General features: G+C 38.1%; 1 pseudogene; it reads left to right on the plus strand.

The window, feature by feature from the left end:
- The first annotated feature begins 6867 nt into the window (after positions 1 to 6867).
- On the plus strand, positions 6868 to 7706 carry LOC118551174 (cytochrome b5 pseudogene; annotated as a pseudogene).
- The last annotated feature ends 9552 nt before the right edge of the window (positions 7707 to 17258 follow it).

Consider the following 17258-nt stretch of genomic DNA (forward strand, 5'->3'; position numbering starts at 1 on the left):
ATAATCGGTAATGAACAAGTGGAATTTGAAATTAAAAACACAATACCATTTACATTAGTACTCCAAAATGAAATACTTACATATAAATCTAACAAAAAATGTACAAGATCTGTGTGAGGGAAATTATAAAACTCTGATGAATGAAATAAAAAAATAACTAAATAGATGGAGAGATATTTCACAGAGGACTTTTAGGGCAGTGAAATGATTCTATATGGTACCATAATGGTGAATACATGAGATCATACACTTGTCAAAACCCAAATAATATACAATTCCAAGAGTGAAACCTTGGAAGGTAAACTATGGACTTTGGGTGATACTGATGTGCTGGTGTAGGTTCATCAATTATAATAAATGTACCCTCTAGTGAGGGATGTTAATAGTGGGGGACACTATGCATGTGTGGGAGCAGGAGATGTATGGGAACTTTCTGTGCTTTTTGCTCATTTTTGCTTTGAATTTAAAACTGCTCTAAAAAAAATGGTCTATAAAAACCCACACTCAATGAGATACCACTTCACATCCATTGGGATGGCTATTATAAAAAGATAGAAAATAGCAAGTATCTCTTAATAACAATTTAGAGAAACTTGAACACACATTACTTATGGGAATGTAAAATGGTGCAGCCACTATGGAAAATGGTACGGTGGTTCCTCAAAAAATTGAACATAGAATTACCATAGTATCCAGCAATTCTACCTCTGGGTATGTACCCAAAAGTATTGAAAGCAGGTACTTGAATAGATATTTATACACCGATGTTCATAGCAGCATTATTCATAATACCTAGAGCTGAAAACAACCCAAATGTCTACCAAGGGATGAACGGACAAAGAAAATGTGATATATATACTACTATTATGCCTTAAAAGGGAGGGAAATTCTTCCTTTCACATTCAACGACATGGATGAGCCTTGAAGATACTACGCTAAGTGAAATAAGCCAGCCAACAGAAGGACATATGATTCCACTTATATGAAGATATGAACTACCTAGAGTAGTGAAGTGATACAGACAGAAAGTGAAATGGTGATTGCCAAAGGCCGTGGGAAAGGGAAAACAGGGAGTTTGTGTTTAATGGCGACAAAGTGTTGTTGGAGGAGATGAAAAAGTTCTCGAGATGGATGATGTTGATGGTTGGACAACAATGAGTATACTTAATGTCACAGAACTGTGCACTTAAAAATTGTCAAAAGGATTAATTTTTGTGATGTATATTTTACCACAATAAAAAGCATTAAAGTAGTTATCATGATAAAGAAATCAGAAATTTGTTGGACTTCCTGGCACTTATTTTATATTGTGGTATTGCTTTTATTTTGATTTATATATGGATGGGTGGGGCACCAAATATTTTCTGGACTTAGGGTTTTAAAGATTTTAGTTTGGACCAGAATAAATCACAGATTTCTGCTGTACACAAAAATGCAAACAGGTTATCCAGAATTATTAGCCCTGGGTTGTGTGGGAACTTCTGTCTCTCACTTACTCACAGTAAGTGAAGGTAGCGTCTACATATCCATGGAGATTTTTTCCAACATTTGTGGTTTAAGAACAGTGTCACACTTGCATCAGGACACACACTGTACTGCTTTCTCAGCTCACAAAGATATCATGAGAGAGAATGCTTGGTGTCAGAGCATATGGTGAACATACCTGGTGGAGAGAAGTTCAGGAAAACAGACTGAAGCTATGCCCAACAAAGTATTTCATACAGAAATGCAAATATTCAATTGACTTTATAATTCACTTGTGAATCCAACTAATATTTATTGAGCTTCAAGTAACCAGGAATAAAACAGTGAAAAAGATGCAGTCCCAATTCAAGTCCACAGTCCAGGAGGGAAGAGTTTCCTTTGGGAAGTATCTGTATCTCCATGCAAAAGCAGGAGCCCCCTCTCCTAATTCCAGCATGACTATTAAGTGATTATTACCTCCCTTCCAATCCATGTGGATCTTCATGGATTTTCATTTGTAACTGCTGTCATTTAAAAGAAATTTATTAGTTTTTTAAAAAATTTTTTTAAAGATTTTGTTTATTTATTTGAGAGAGAGAGAGAGAGAGAGCACTAGTGGGGGGGGGAGGGGCAGAGAGAGCGGGAGAAACGGATTCCCCGCTGAGCGAGGAGCCCAATGCAGGGCTCTATCTTAGGACCCTGAGATCATGACAAGAGCCAAAGGCAAATGCTTAACTGACTGAGCCACCCAGGTGCTCCAGAAACTTATTAGTTTTAACCAAAAGTGTACTTGGGATAATAAGAACACTGTCCCTTTCCATTGTAGTTTAGTGTCCACTTGTTTGCCATGAAGGGAGCCCCAGTCTGTCCAGGTTGAATCTCTGACCACTGGGGTAAGGCTGGAAGAGAGAAACAGGCTCAGAAAACCTTTTCACCCTCTCCCCTACCTCTTCACCTGAATCACAAATACTTATTCACCTCCAGGTCTCAGATTAGCTGTCACTTTCTCCAAAAAACCCACTGTGATCTAGAACTGTCAAATGCAAGAAATAAATGTCGGTGAGGATGTGGAGAAAAAGGAACTTTCATGCACTACTGGTGGGAATATAAATTGGTGCAGCCATTGTGGAAAACAGTATAAAGGTTCTTCAAAAAATTAAAAATAGAACTACCATACAATCCAGTAATCCCACTACTGGATATTTACCCAAAGAATACAAAAACACTCATTCAAAGGGATAAATGCACCTCTATGTATATAGCAGCATTATTTACAATAGCCGAGATATGAAAGCAACCCAAGTATCCATCAATTGATAAATGGTTGAAGAAGATGTATATATAAACAATGGAATATTGTTTAGCCATAAAAAAGAATGAGATCTTGCCATTTGAAACAACATGGATGGACCTAAAGTGTATTATGCTAAGTGAAATAAGTCAGAAAAAGACAAATACCATATGATTTCACTTATATGTAGAATCTAAAGAACAAAACAAATGAACAAACAAACAAACCAAAGACAGACTCTTAAATACAGAGAACAAAATGGTGGTTGCCAGAAGGAGGTGGGTGAGGAGATGAGAAATAGATAAAGGGTATTAAGAGGTACAAATTTCCATTATAAAATAAATAAGTCACAACGATGAAAAGTAAACATGGAGGGCACGTGGGTGGCTCAGTCTGTTAGGCAACTAACTCTTGATTTCAGCTCAGGTCATGATGATCTCTGGGTTGTGAGATCAAGCCCCATGATTCTCTCTCTGCCCATCCCCTGCCTCTGTCTCACTCTCTCCCTCTTTAAAAAAAAAAAGTACAGCATGAGGCATATAGTCAATAATATTGTAATAATGTTGAATGGTGACAGATAGTGACTACACTTATCATGGTAAGCACTGAGTAATGTACAGAATTATTGAATCAATATGTTGCACACCTGAAACTATTACAACATTCTATGTTAATTATACTTCAATAAAAAGAAAGAGAGGAAGGAAGGAAGAAAGGAAGGAAGGAAGAAGGAAGGAAGGAAGGGAAGAAGGAAAGAAAGAGCGAGCTGTGTCGAATGCCCCTTCCAGGAGCTCTCACAGCACCTTGCACTTCACCTAATGCACATAAACTTCCATGGTGATGAGACTCACTGGGGCATTTATTAAGCACTCAGGCTCTTAAAAATCTCCTCTAGAGATTCAGATTCAGTGAGTTTATAATGGGACTTAGGAATTTATGTCTAACATGATTTTTATTATCAGGGAAAAATTGCAGTACATTATAATTTCTTTTCTCTGTGTGTGTGTGTGTGTGTGTATGTGTGTGTCTGTGTCTGTCTGTGTCTGTGTCTGTGTCTGTCTGTCTATCTCCGAGGGCAGGGACTGTTCTTGTTTTTTTATCACGCTTCTCCTACATGTGGTACATTGTAGGCATTAATATGTATTTCTTGAATGAATTAAAATCGGCCCTGCTACACAACCATCGGCTGAGATAAGCATGTGATCCTATCGCCAACACAAGAGGTTGTGAAGTCACCCACTGAAACATTAGTTGGATACCATTACAGCACAGTCTGATAGGGATATGCCTAATGCCGATGGTAACTAATGGTCTGAAATTGGAAGGCCAGTGTACCAGAAACCCTTGGTTCTATAAAAGGTGCATTTGAATCAAGAAGAGAAGAATTACAGGCTGGGAGCTTATTAGAATTGGTCTCTTCTTCCCTGGAGCTTTGCAACAGCCTTCTAACTGGATGATCTCCATTACCTTCATTGCTGCCAAGGTATTTGCACAACAACAAATCACATCATGCAACCTCTACATTTAAAATAAATGACTAATTTATCCTTCAGTATGTCACTTATTCTCTCTGAACTCTATATTTTTTTACCCATAAAATGGTTATTTAAAACCCACCTCACAGAATAGTTGGGAAGATTAAGAAATGGTGTATGTAGCAGTAAGTGGTCAGCAATGCTCAAATGGGAACATTTTCATTTGGGCTCAGTGTCATCTTAGACTGTCTCTGTCTTTGCTGTGGGCAATGATGACTTCCTGATGGTGTTTGGCATCCTTCCTTCCTTGTATCTTTGTCCCTCTTCTCTCACTCTCCTTGGTTTTATTAAAGGAAGGTGAAGGGTCAGATCTAAGTTTGAGTATGAAGGTAAGGTTCTAGGGCTCAGAATGAGGACAACAACCCACCTAGGGTATGGGCAGTTGGATCATGAGATGTAAACTGGTTCGGAAACAATACAAACTCATGACACACCTGTTGACAATCTTCACCAGCCATGGTACACGGTTTGGGAAAGTGGCATAGTGCATCAGGCAAGGTTTTCAGTTGTAAACAGCAGAACTCACTGTAGCTAGTTTAAGCAGAAATGGAATTTATTAAAACTCACTGAAACTCCAGGAGGGCAACACTCAGGCTTAAAGAATACAATTAGGAATGATGGTCAAGCTATGCTAAAGGATTACTCTAGCAAAGATCCCACTCTTTCTGCCACTGGAAGATCATATTGTTTATACCCTGGATACTGGACACTGGATGACAGAAGCTCTTCCCTTGAAGATGCCTCCTTGACCACTTTATCAAAATGGATTCTGGTTAGTACCTGAAGACTCACACTGTTCATCAAATTAAAGTCTTAGTGCATGCATCTAATTGGCAGTAACTTCACCCTGGCTGAAAGGGAGACTGAAAAAGTAAAACCTGTCTCCTAACTTGGGGAAATGAGAAACATAATACAGAAAATTCCAAAGCATGTAAGGACTCTGGATGGACATAAACATGATAGAATTCTCCTCTATAGACAGTGTTGGAATTACAGACAAGTTCAAAATCCAGCTTGGTTACTTATGCACTATGTAAGCTAAAGAAAGTTACTTTCTCTGAGCCTTTATTTTTCATCTGGAAAATGATACTGACATCTACTATATCAGAAGGCATTGTCTACTTTGCTCTGAACCTACATATGTATTCTCAGCTCATCTTCAAATAAAACCTTTTATAAAATATAGTTCCTGTTTATTTGCTGAAAGGACCCCAGAAATAAGCACACTCCAGTGTCCAGGCTTCAGTTTCTAAATATCATTTCCCTCAGAAAGTATCCAAGACCTTGGAGAAAGAGGTCAGAGGCAAGATATAAATGATCCTGGGATATCTTTTGCTAGAAAATAAAGAGGTGCTAACACATTAGTGGGAACATGATAATAGGACACTTGAAGAAACTTCCACTGACCAAATTTTGATCACTGGGGAGTCATAGGTTATTATTTTCATCAGAAAGAATAATGAATATAAATAATAACTTATGACTCCTTAGTGTCAGAGAAAGAGAGAGAAAGAAAGAAAGAAAGAAAGAAAGAAAGAAAGAAAGAAAGAAAGAAAGAAAGAAAGAAAGAAAAAGAAAGAAAGAAGAAAGAAAGAAGGCAGGGAGGGAGGAAGGAAGGAAGGAAGGAAGGAAGGAAGGAAGAAAAAATTTTTAATTCTTTTGATAATTTTGGATAGAGTCTTACATCAACTTATTACTCTGAAAAGTAGAAACTAACTAAAAGGAATAAACATTTACCATGTCTTTTTTTAAAAAGGATTAACAGTCATTCGCCCACAGTTGATGAGGAAAAGCTCTTATTTACAGAAGAATCTCAGCACACATAGTAGAAGGAATGAAAAAACTGGAAATATCACCAGTTTGCAATGCAATGATATAATGGATTCAAGTAAGGGACATCAATAGATGTTAAAACCATTAGGAGTCAGGTTGTTAAGAAACAAGATATGTGCTTAGTTCCAAGCATTAGCCCACACATTCCTTGCTAGTAACATAGGAAAATACTGTATCTTTACAATGGGGAGAGCGGGAAGTCACCTAACCAAGTCATCAAACCTTGCAACATTCACAGGGAAACAGCCTCACATTACGAGACTTCTGATGATGCAATACGAAGAACAAAGCATGAACTATAAAACATTTTTACCAAAAAAAATAAATTATCTGAATCTACTTAAGCCTTCCCACCCAAATTTCTTTATAAAAAATATAGTGGAGAAAGACAAATTAAATGACACAAAGAGAAAATAATCAGGCAATTCCAGAATGTGAGACATTTTATAAAAAGTCATGAAAAGAAATGTGTGGGTAATGTTCCAGATGAAAGGGATTAGAGGGATTATAAACATAAAACAAAATACAATGAGCCACATTGATTGGATCCTGATTTGGAAAACAAATCTATAAAAGCCATTTTGGAGACACGTGAAAAAATTAGACAATGAACCACCTATAAAATATAAAATATATTAAGGAATTATTTCTAATTATTTTTATAATAGTATTATAGATATGAAGAAAATGTCATTATCCATAGGAAATACATCCTGAAATATTGAAAGATGAAGTGTTCTAAGGTAAAAAAAAAAAAAAATACCTTTAAAAGATATACAAATAGAGCGCTGGGCCGGGGCCCCGGGAATGTCCGGGGCCCAGCTAGCTGAGATGCGTGCTCCGCTTCTCCCAGCTCGGCCGGTGTCTGCACGGCCTGAGGCTCGCCGCGTTCCGAAATGGCCAAGCAGTCGGACCAGACTGTCAAGTACTACACCCTGGAAGAGATCCAGAAGCACAACCACAGCAAGAGCACCAGGTTGATTCTGCACCACAAGGTGTACGATTTGACCAAGTTCTTGGAGGAGCATCCTGGTGGGGAAGAAGTGTTAAAGGGAACAAACTGGAGGGGATGCTACTGAAAGTTTTGAGGATGTGGGACACTCTACAGATGCTAGAGAATTGTCCAAAACGTACATAATTGGGGAACTTCATCCGCATGACAGAGCAAAGTTAACCAAGCCTTTGGAAACTCATTACTACTGTTGATTCTAATTCCATTTGGTGGGCCAACTGGGTGATCCCAGCCATCTCAGCAGTGCTGGTGCTCTGATGTATCACCTCTATATAGCAGAAGATTAAACACATGCTCAGAAGTGGAGGGAAGAAAAGACTGCTTTGGACCAGGGAGAAAGAAGCCAGTGTTAACTGCTTCAACTGACAGAAACCTTCACCAGAAAAATAATTTTAATACACCTTTTTCCCTTTTCTCCTACTTTGAACCAAACCAAAAAGAACTCTTCTGTTCTTTCTACTCCCGAACACTTTGAATTGTGCCTTTTGTTCATCAACTTTTTTTGATGTTCCGTCACTACATAATTTACTTATTGTAGGCATGATCTTTTAAAAAATATATCTGGCTTTTATTTTATTTTATTTTATTTTTTTTTAAAGTCATTTCATTTTATTTTTAAGATTTTATTTATTTATTTGACAGAGAGAGAGAGAGACACAGCGAGAGAGGGAACACAAGCAGGGGGAGTGGGAGAGGCAGAAGCAGGCTTCCCGCTGAGCAGAGAGCCCGATGCGGGGCTCGATCCCAGGACCCTGGGATCATGACCTGAGCCGAAGGCAGACGCTTAACGACTGAGCCACCCAGGCACCCCTATCTGGCTTTTAAAATAAAAAAAAAGATACAAATATAAAAGCAAATATAAAAAATGTTTTTTATTTCAATTTTTTTTTTTAAAGTTCTGATAGAGTTAACATACAGAGGTATGTTAGTTTCAGGTATACAACACAGTGATTCAACAATCCTATACATTGCTCAGTGCTCATTGTGATAAGTGTATATCTTTAATCCCCTTCACCCCTTTCACCCCACTCCCACCTCCCCCCTGGTAACCGTCAGTTTGTTCCCTATAGTTAAGAGTCTGTTTTCTGGTTTGTCTCTTTCTTCCCCAGTTTGTTTGTTTTGTTTCTTAAATCCCACATATAAGTGAAATCATATGGTATTTGTCCTTCTCTGGCTAATTTCACAGAGCAGTAAACTGTCTAGATTCATCCATGTTGTTACAAATGGCAAGGTGTCATTTTTTTATGGCCGAGTAATAGTCCATTGTATTCAGATACCACATCTTCTTTATCCATTCATCTATCAAGGGACACTTGGGCTGCTTCCATAACGTGACTATTGTAAATACTGCTGCAATAAACACAGGGGGTGCATATATCTTCTTGAATTAGTGTTTTTGCATTCTTTGGGTAAATACCCAGTAGTGGAGTTGCTGGATCATATGGTAATTCTATTTTTAATTTTTTGAGGAACCTCCATGCCATTCTCCACAGGGGCTACACCCGTTTGCGTTCCCACCAACAGTTCACGAGGGTTCCTTTTCCTCCACATCCTCGCCAACACTTCTCTCTTATGTTTTTTTGATTTTAGCCATTCTGACAGGTCTGGGGTGATATCTCATTGTGGTTTTGGTTTGCATTTCCCTGATGAAGAATGATGTTGAGCATCTTTTCATGTGTCCGTTGGCCATCTGTAGGTCTTCCTTGGAGAAATGTCTGTTCATGTCTTTGGCCCATTTTTAATTGGATTATTTGGGGGTGGTGGTGTTGAATTGTGTAAGTTCCTTATACATTTTGGACACTACCCCTTTTATGGATATATGTTCTCCCATTCAGTAGGTTGTCTCTTAGTTTTGTTGATTGTTTCCTTTGCTGTGCAGAAGCTTTAATTTTGATGTAGCCCCAATAGTTTATTTTTGCTCTTGTGTCCCTTGCCTCAGGAGACGTATCTAGAAAAATGTTGCTATGGCCGATGTCAGAGAAATTACTGCCTGTGCTCTCTTCCCGAATTTTTGTGGTTTCAGGTCTGACATTTAGGTCTTTGATCCCTTTGAGAGTAAAGATTTTTAATCCATTGAGATTATTTTTGGGTATGGTGTAAGAAAGGGGCCAGTTTGAATGAAACTTCTTGCATGTAGCTGCCCAGCTTTCCCAGTGCCATTTGTTGTAGAGACTGTCTTTTTCCCACTGCATATTCTTGCCTCCTTTGTTGAAAATTAATTGACCATATAACTGTGGGTTTATTTCTGGGCTCTCTATTCTGTTGATCTATGTGTCTGTGTTTGTGCCGCTACCATACTGTTTTGATTACTACAGCTTTGTAGTCTATCTTGATATCTGGGATTGTGATTCCTTCAGTTTTGTTCTTCTTTTTCAAGATTCCTTTGGCTATTCTGGGTCTTTTGTGGTTCCATACACATTTTAGGATTATTTGTTCTAGTCCTGTGAAAAATGCCCTTGGTCATTTGGGTAGGGTTTGCATTAAATCTGTAGACTGCTTTGGGTAGTACAGTATGGACATTTAAACAATATTTGTTCTTCTAATCCATGAACAGGACATCTCTTCCCATTTGTTTGTGTCATCTTCACTTTATTTCATCAAGGTTTTATAGCTTTCAGAGTGCAGGTTTTTCACCTCATAGGCATTTTACTATTTTACTGTAAATGGGATTGTTTTCTTAATTTCTCTTTCCGCTACTTTCTTATTAGAGTATAGAAATGCAATGGATTTCAAAAAAAAAAAAAAAAGAAAAGAAATGCAATGGATTTCTCTATATTGATTTTGTATCTTGTGACCTTCCCGAATTCATTTGTCAGTTCTAGTAGATTTTTGGTGGAGTCTTTAGGGTTGTCTCTATATAGTATCATGTCATCAGCAAATAGAGACAGTTTTACTTCTTGCTTACCAATTTGGATGCCCTTTTTTCTTTGTCTTGTCTGATTGCTGTGGTGAGGACTTCCAGCACTATACTGAATAAAAGCGGTGGGAGAGGACATCCTTGTCTTGTTCCTGATCTTAGGGGGAAAGCGCTCAGTTTTCCCCATTACGTATGATGTTTGCTGTGAGTTTTTCATATATGGCTAATAAGTTGAGGTAGGTTCCCTCTATACCTACTTTGTTGAGGGTTTTTATCATGAATGGATGTGGTACTTTGTCAAGAATGCTTTTTCCGCATCTATTGAAATGATCATGTGGTTTTTATCCTTTCTTGTGTTGATGTGATGTATCACGTTGATTGATTTGCGAATATTGAACCACCCTTGCATCCCGGGAATGAATCCCATTTGATCGTGGTGAAGGATTTTTTTATTGTATTGTTGGATTCGGTTTGCTATATTTTGTTGAGGATTTTTTGCATCTGTGTTCATCAGAGATATTGGCCTGTAGTTCTCCTTTCCTGTGGTGTCCTTATCTGGTTTTGGTGTCAGTGTAATGCTGCCCTCAGAGAATGAATTTGGAAGTTTTCCTTCCTCTTGTATTTTTTGGAACAGCTTGAGAAGAATAGGTATTAACTCTTCTTTAAATGTTTGGTAGAATTCACCCAGAATGGGTGGAGAGTGTTGTGTTGTGCTGGGTCCCACAGGTGTCCATCTGTCTAGTCTGGGAGGCTAGGGAGGGAAATGGCGCCTGCCAGCTCTTTTGTTCTTGGAGAGGTCTCCCAAAGATCCCTGCCCCTCCCACACAGGGTCTGAGATTACTAAATAAATCTTCCCATACAGCCCAGGCGATTTTCAAATTTCCAAACTGCTGTCTGTATGCTGTATCTTAGTGAAGCTGCTTGTTGTGCTGTGTCTTTAAGGGCGGGGACTCAGTTTCCTCCCACCCTCCCAGCTCTCCCAGAGACAAGCCTGCTGACTTGTTCCAGGTGTCAAGCCCCACTGACTGTAAGGACTCATGAAGTTAGGCCCTGTGGTTTTCAAAGCCAAATGTTATGGAGATTCATTTTCCCAGGGTGAGTCCCCCATGCCTGGGGTGCCTGGTGTTGGTGTCTGCTCCTCTTTCCTCTCCACATCTGCAGCCTCCTTCCCTCCTGTGGACAGTCCCACAGGTCTGTTTGGCTCCAGACTGTGTCTCCCCCCTTCCTCTGCCCTCCTCTTCGAGGTGGTGTTTTCTCTACCTTCAGCTGTTGAGAGTCTGTTCTGCCAGTCTTTGGGTCATTTTCTGGGTTTTTTTACACTGATGTGGGTGTTTTCTAGTTGTATCTTTGGGACAAGGTGAGCTTAGGATCCTCCTGCTCTGTCATTTCCTCCTCCTATTTGGCCATCTTCAACAAAAGGTGATCATTGAATCCATTGGTGGGTATGGAGTGTTCATTGTGCCATTATTCTAACTGCAAGTTTGATATTTTTCATATTAAAATATCAGTGACAAAAGGACACTGAGTTCTAATCTTGGATCCAGTATGGCCTCTTCCCTCCTGTTTCTCAATTTCCTCATTTGTAAAGGGAGAAAACTGAACTTGAGTGCATCTGAGGTTCCTTCTAATGTTCGCACTCCGTAAGTTGGGAGAAGTTGGTTTCCTTTATGAGAAATATAATTAACAATAATCATTTACTACCTCAAAATCTCTCACTCCAGGAAATGAAGGCATGATTCATCAATCTGGTTGACTAGGTGGAGTCTACTTTCTCCTTCACAACTCCTCAGGTGTCTTACCCAAAATGGAAGTTGGGAAGACTTTCAAGACTGTATTATGGTCATAGTCAACTCTACTTCCTAATGTAGCTATTTCTCAAGGAACTTAAGAAGTTATTTCAAAACCCAGCCCATTCTGTTTGTTTATATCATTCCTCAGTGTTTTTAAAAATAGTTTTTGATCAGAAAAGTTGCAAAGATAGCCACCCAAAAAATTCCCATTTACTTTACACCTAACTTGTCTTATTGTTAGTATTTTTGTTACAATAAATAAACCAATAGTGATACATTATTATTAACTATAGTTCATAGTTTATTCAGATTTCCTTAGCATTTACCTAATATATTTTTCTGTTCCAGGATCCCATCCAGGATACCACATTACACTGAGTCATCGTGATTCCTTAGGCTCCTTTTTACTGTGACAGTTTATCAGGTTTTCTTTGTTTTGATGCCTTTGACAATTTTGAGGAGTACTCGTCAGGGATTTTTGTAGATATATCTTATTTGGGGACTATCTAGTGTTTTTCTCATGATTAGACTGGGGTATGGGTTTGTGGGAGGAAAAGCACAAAGGGGCGGTGCCATTCTCATCACAGCATATCAAGGATAAATATTATCAACATGACATATAGTTACTTTTCCCCTAAGTATATTTCACATTAGTTACATTTACCTTCCCATTGCCAAAGACATAAAGGGATTGTTCTTTAATCTTCATAGGGAGAACCTGCTGGGATTCCTGGAGGTAAAACCCATGAAAGTGTGCCTCCCTCCAACCCTAAGACTGGGCTTCCAGGAGTTTTTAAGTCTGGCTGGTCCACACCATTAAATGTTTCTATCAATTTATGATAGCAGCGGCTTCAGCTTCAGGTAAGCAGAATGTGACTCTGTTTCAGGATGCACCTGTCTCCAAATTGCAGGGCGGCTTTTTGCCCTACAACCTTAGTTCTCTGACGGCTTTCAGAGAAGTCATTCATTTTTCAGTTTATTCAGTTTTTTCTTATTGTAAGGCTAAGAGTGATGTCTTCCAAACTCTTTACATGTCAAAGCTGAACAGTTCACTCTGTTTTAATGCAAGTTTATTCAGCACTGCTCCTAAAGGAAATAAAATTAGTGGTGTAAAACCCTTGCTTTAATAGGCAAGTGATCTTTGAATTGAGTTTTCTGTTAAGCTGGTTTCACTGTATGAAATTTAGAGTGCCTTGGAAACCAACTTTCAACAAAATGTATTTCTCTTGACTAATTTGGCCCCATTCTGTTTAGAGGCACATGGCTAAAGGATAAAAGCATCAGATTTTGAGCCCAAAGATACAGATTTGGGGGTTTTGAGTAAAAACTTACTAGACCATCTCTGTCTCTGAGACTCAGTTTCCTTATTTGTTAAATTTCTTGGCTAAAGGGATTTGATCTTTTTATCTTTAGTGTCTAGCATAAAACCTGGCCCAGAGTAGGTTTCACTGAAAATTGAATTGAAAGGACTGCCCAATCAATCTCATAGTATTGTTATGAGGATTAAACAAAATAATGTACAGGAAAGCTCTTTGCCAACTTCAAAGGGCCTTACAAATGTTGCTCCCTTATTTATTTATCAGTCATCAATCTTGAATGCATGTCTACATGTAAGCATTTTTTTTGATGCTGTACAGATAAGGAAGAAGGCACTATAAAGAGTTAATTTTTACTCAAATTGTGGGTTGATTTCTCTTATAGTAAAAACAATATACATTCCTCAACTTGTTCAATTTAAAATCCTGGGAAGTGTTTTGATATTTGACAGCTCTGCTGTCAAGTAATTCTGTTCTACAATTAATCATGCCATAGCCCTTTCTTCCACTACTGCCACAATATAATGGCATCATTGTATATACATACATAGTACACTTGTATACTGCTTAAAAGGAGGTAGAGCAAATGAACTTGAAAAATTTACTACTCTGTACATCACAGTTATATTGCCAAGATTTATTATTAAACCCATTCTATTTTAATGCCATTACTGCTCCAATCTGAGCTTAGATAAAAACATTCAGACATTGCAGTTTTCTATTTCCTTGCTTGGGAAATTGAGATTCTGCCTTCTTTGAGATGTTTTGAGTGTCAGCTAGGTGCACTATACAAATGGCTGGGATCTTTAGTGATTGAATGTCAGCTCCTGGGTTTTGATTGTGGTTTTGTCTGGATCAGTGCTAGACGCAACTACAGCATCTACTCCATCTCCTCCCCCACTGTCAGTGACTTCCTGAGGCAAATGAGTTTGCCACAAATCAAGATGCTTGAAACAAATATCTCTATGAACCTGTTCCATCTCTCCTTGGCAACTTGCCACTTTTCTTCACTCTTAACATCGAAACCCCCATATTTATCAAATGTCTTGGCTTCCTTAGTAGATTAACTGTTTCATGGGAATCCTAACCCTCTACCACAATCATATGTTTCTTATAGAGAAACATCTTACATTTCAAACAATCTCAGGCAGTTTTGAACAAATACATTACCACTGTTTTTCATTAAAATCATTTCCTGTTTACATGTCTAATTTGTCAAGAAATCAGATCACAAATTACATAAAAGACAATCTAGACAGTACAGATATGGGGGTCAAAAATTCATGTAAAAATAGATTTAATCTTTTGCCCTCAGAGGTAATTGTAACTTCTTACACTGATGACGTCTTGTGACTTTCAGACTTTCATCTTTTTGGACGTTCATGTGGAATTGTCATGACCAATACTTTCATGCAACTGCATAACCAGCCCATGACAAGAATGCTGTGAGTTGGTATTGAATTGCTCAAGAAACATGTGATACAAACACAATCACAACTCCATATTGAGGATTCAAAAATTCCATTTACTGGAAAATGCACTTTATATACCTGGTGTTAAATACCATAATAAGGTACTGGCTGTCACTTAGAGAAGCAAGAGAATGTAATTATTGAGTAAACAAAGTCCAGACCATATTGACTACATGTGTAGGGAAGGAGGATGTAGCAGTGCCCAAGATAGCAGATGCACTAGGTCAGGATTTTCAGCCTTCTAAATTTGTTTTATTTTTTTCCCCACTGATTCATAGTCTGATCTTAAATCTGTTCTGAGGAGTTATTTTTAAAATAAAACAGATTATTTCTTAATCTAGAAATGCTAGAAATATGACATAATTTCACACTTTGAGATTGCCAATTCTGTATTTATCAAGAGAAGGTGAACTCAGTTTTGTGTACCAAACTGGCTTGGTCAAGGAGGCTGCACAGCATGGTGCCTTGCAAAATAATAATAATTTGGAGTAAGGTACTCTTACCATGGTCCCTGGTCCTGATGTCTAGTCTCTTCACCTCTGTGTGGACCACTACTCCTAAACTGGTGCTCTTAAGGCCAGTCCTTCTTTGGTTCCACTACTAGAGGGGGAAAGAAAGAAAGAAAGAAGAAAGAAAAAAGAAAAAAAAGAAATTGCTCTTATTTTCACTTTTGTTTTTTAGTAGCAAAGATTAGTTTTCATCCTTGCACCCTCTCATTCAGTCCCTCTTGTCACCAACAGCACTTAGTTAGGTGATAACTGTATTCTGTAGTCACAAAAGTGAACACATCAAAAAGGATCTCTCAAGAATCTAGTTAACATACATAGCAACAACAACACTGATGCCTGTCTACCTAAGGCAACCAGCAATGTACTAAAATGCAGAACCAAATTAGCAATGGAGTCAAAGTCTTGGTATATACCTTCCTAGTTAACTGTTGCATCAGAGATGTGATAAAATGTGGCTTTGGAAATTTAAATCAATGCTCAAAAAATGATGCACCCAAAGTATGTAATATTTAACTTATACTAGGCACATAACTTCTCTGACTCTGAACTTTCTCATCTGTAAAATGAGTGCCTTAGATCTACCTTCTAATAATAATGGCTACCACTGTTTAAACTCTGTCTTGTGCTGGACACAGTAAGGCAGTTTACATTCATTATTTCCATAAGCTATAATTCTGTAAGCTGACATTTTCTCCATTTTACATGTCAAAAAACTGAGGCAGAAATTAAGTAACTTGCCCCAAGTATAAAGCTAAAACTACTAGGATTTGAACTGAGATCTGTTTGATACCAAACCATCTTGCAATCCTATAGGGTTATTAAAATTTGAGGATCGGGATGGCATTGAAAGTATAGATTGCTCTTGGCAGCATAGACATTTTAACAATGTTTATTCTTCCAATCAATGAGCATGTAATGTTTTTCCATCTTTTTGTGTCTTCTTCAATACCAATGGCATTTTTCAAAGAGCTAGAACAAACAATCCTAAAATGTGTATGGAACCAGAAAAGACCCTGAATTACCAAAGAAATGTTGAAAAAGAAAAACAAAGCTGGGGGCATCACGTTGCCTGATTTCAAGCTATATTACAAAACTGTGATCACCAAGACAGCATGGTACTGGCACAAAAACAGACACATAGATCATTGGAAGAGAATAGAGAGTCCAGATATGGAGCCTCAACTCTATGGTCAACTAATCTTCGACAAAGCAGGAAAAAATATCTAATGGAAAAAAGATAATCTCTTCAATAAATGGTGCTAGGAAAATTGGACAGCTATATACAGAGGAATGAAACTCAACCATTCTCTTACACCATATACAAAGATAAACTCTAAATGGATGAAAAGACCTCAATGTTAGAGGAATCCTTCAAAATCCTACAGGAGAACATAAGCAGTAATCTCTTCTACATCCGCCACACCACTTCTTTCAAGACACGTCTCCAAAGGCAAGGGAAACAAAAGCAAAAATGAACTTTTGGGACTTCATCAAGATAAAAAGCTTCTGCACAGCAAAGGAAACAATCAGCAAAATCAAGAGGCAACCCACGGAATGGGAGAAGATATTTGCAAATGACATTACAGATAAAGGGCTGGTATCCAAGATCTATAAAGAACTTCTCAAACTCAACACCCAAAAAACAAATAATCAAGTCAAAAAATGGGCAGAAGACATGAACAGACACGTCTCCAAAGAAGACATGCAAATGGTTAACAGACACATGAAAAAATGTTCAACATCATTAGCCATCAGGGAAATTCAAATCAAAACCACATTGAGATACAACCTTACACCAGTTAGAATGGCAAAATTAAGAAGGCAGGAAAAAAAAATGTTGGAGAGGATGTGGAGAAACGGGAACCCTCTTACACTGTTGGTGGGAATGCAAGTTGGTACAGCCACTTTGGAAAATAGTATGGAGGTCCCTCAAAAAGTTAAAAATAGAGGTACCGTATGACCCAGCAATTGCACTACTGGGTATTTGCCCCAAATTTACAGATGTAGTGAAAAGAAGGGGCACATGCACGCCAATGTTCATAGCTGCAATGTCCACAATAGCCAAACTGTGGAAGGAGCCGAGATGTCCTTCAACAGATGAATGGATAAAGAAGATGTGGTTCATATATACAATGGAATATTACTCAGCCATCAGAAAGGATGAATACCCACCATTTGC

Source organism: Halichoerus grypus, chromosome 4 (genome assembly GCF_964656455.1).
Source record: "Halichoerus grypus chromosome 4, mHalGry1.hap1.1, whole genome shotgun sequence".
Lineage (NCBI taxonomy): Eukaryota > Metazoa > Chordata > Mammalia > Carnivora > Phocidae > Halichoerus > Halichoerus grypus.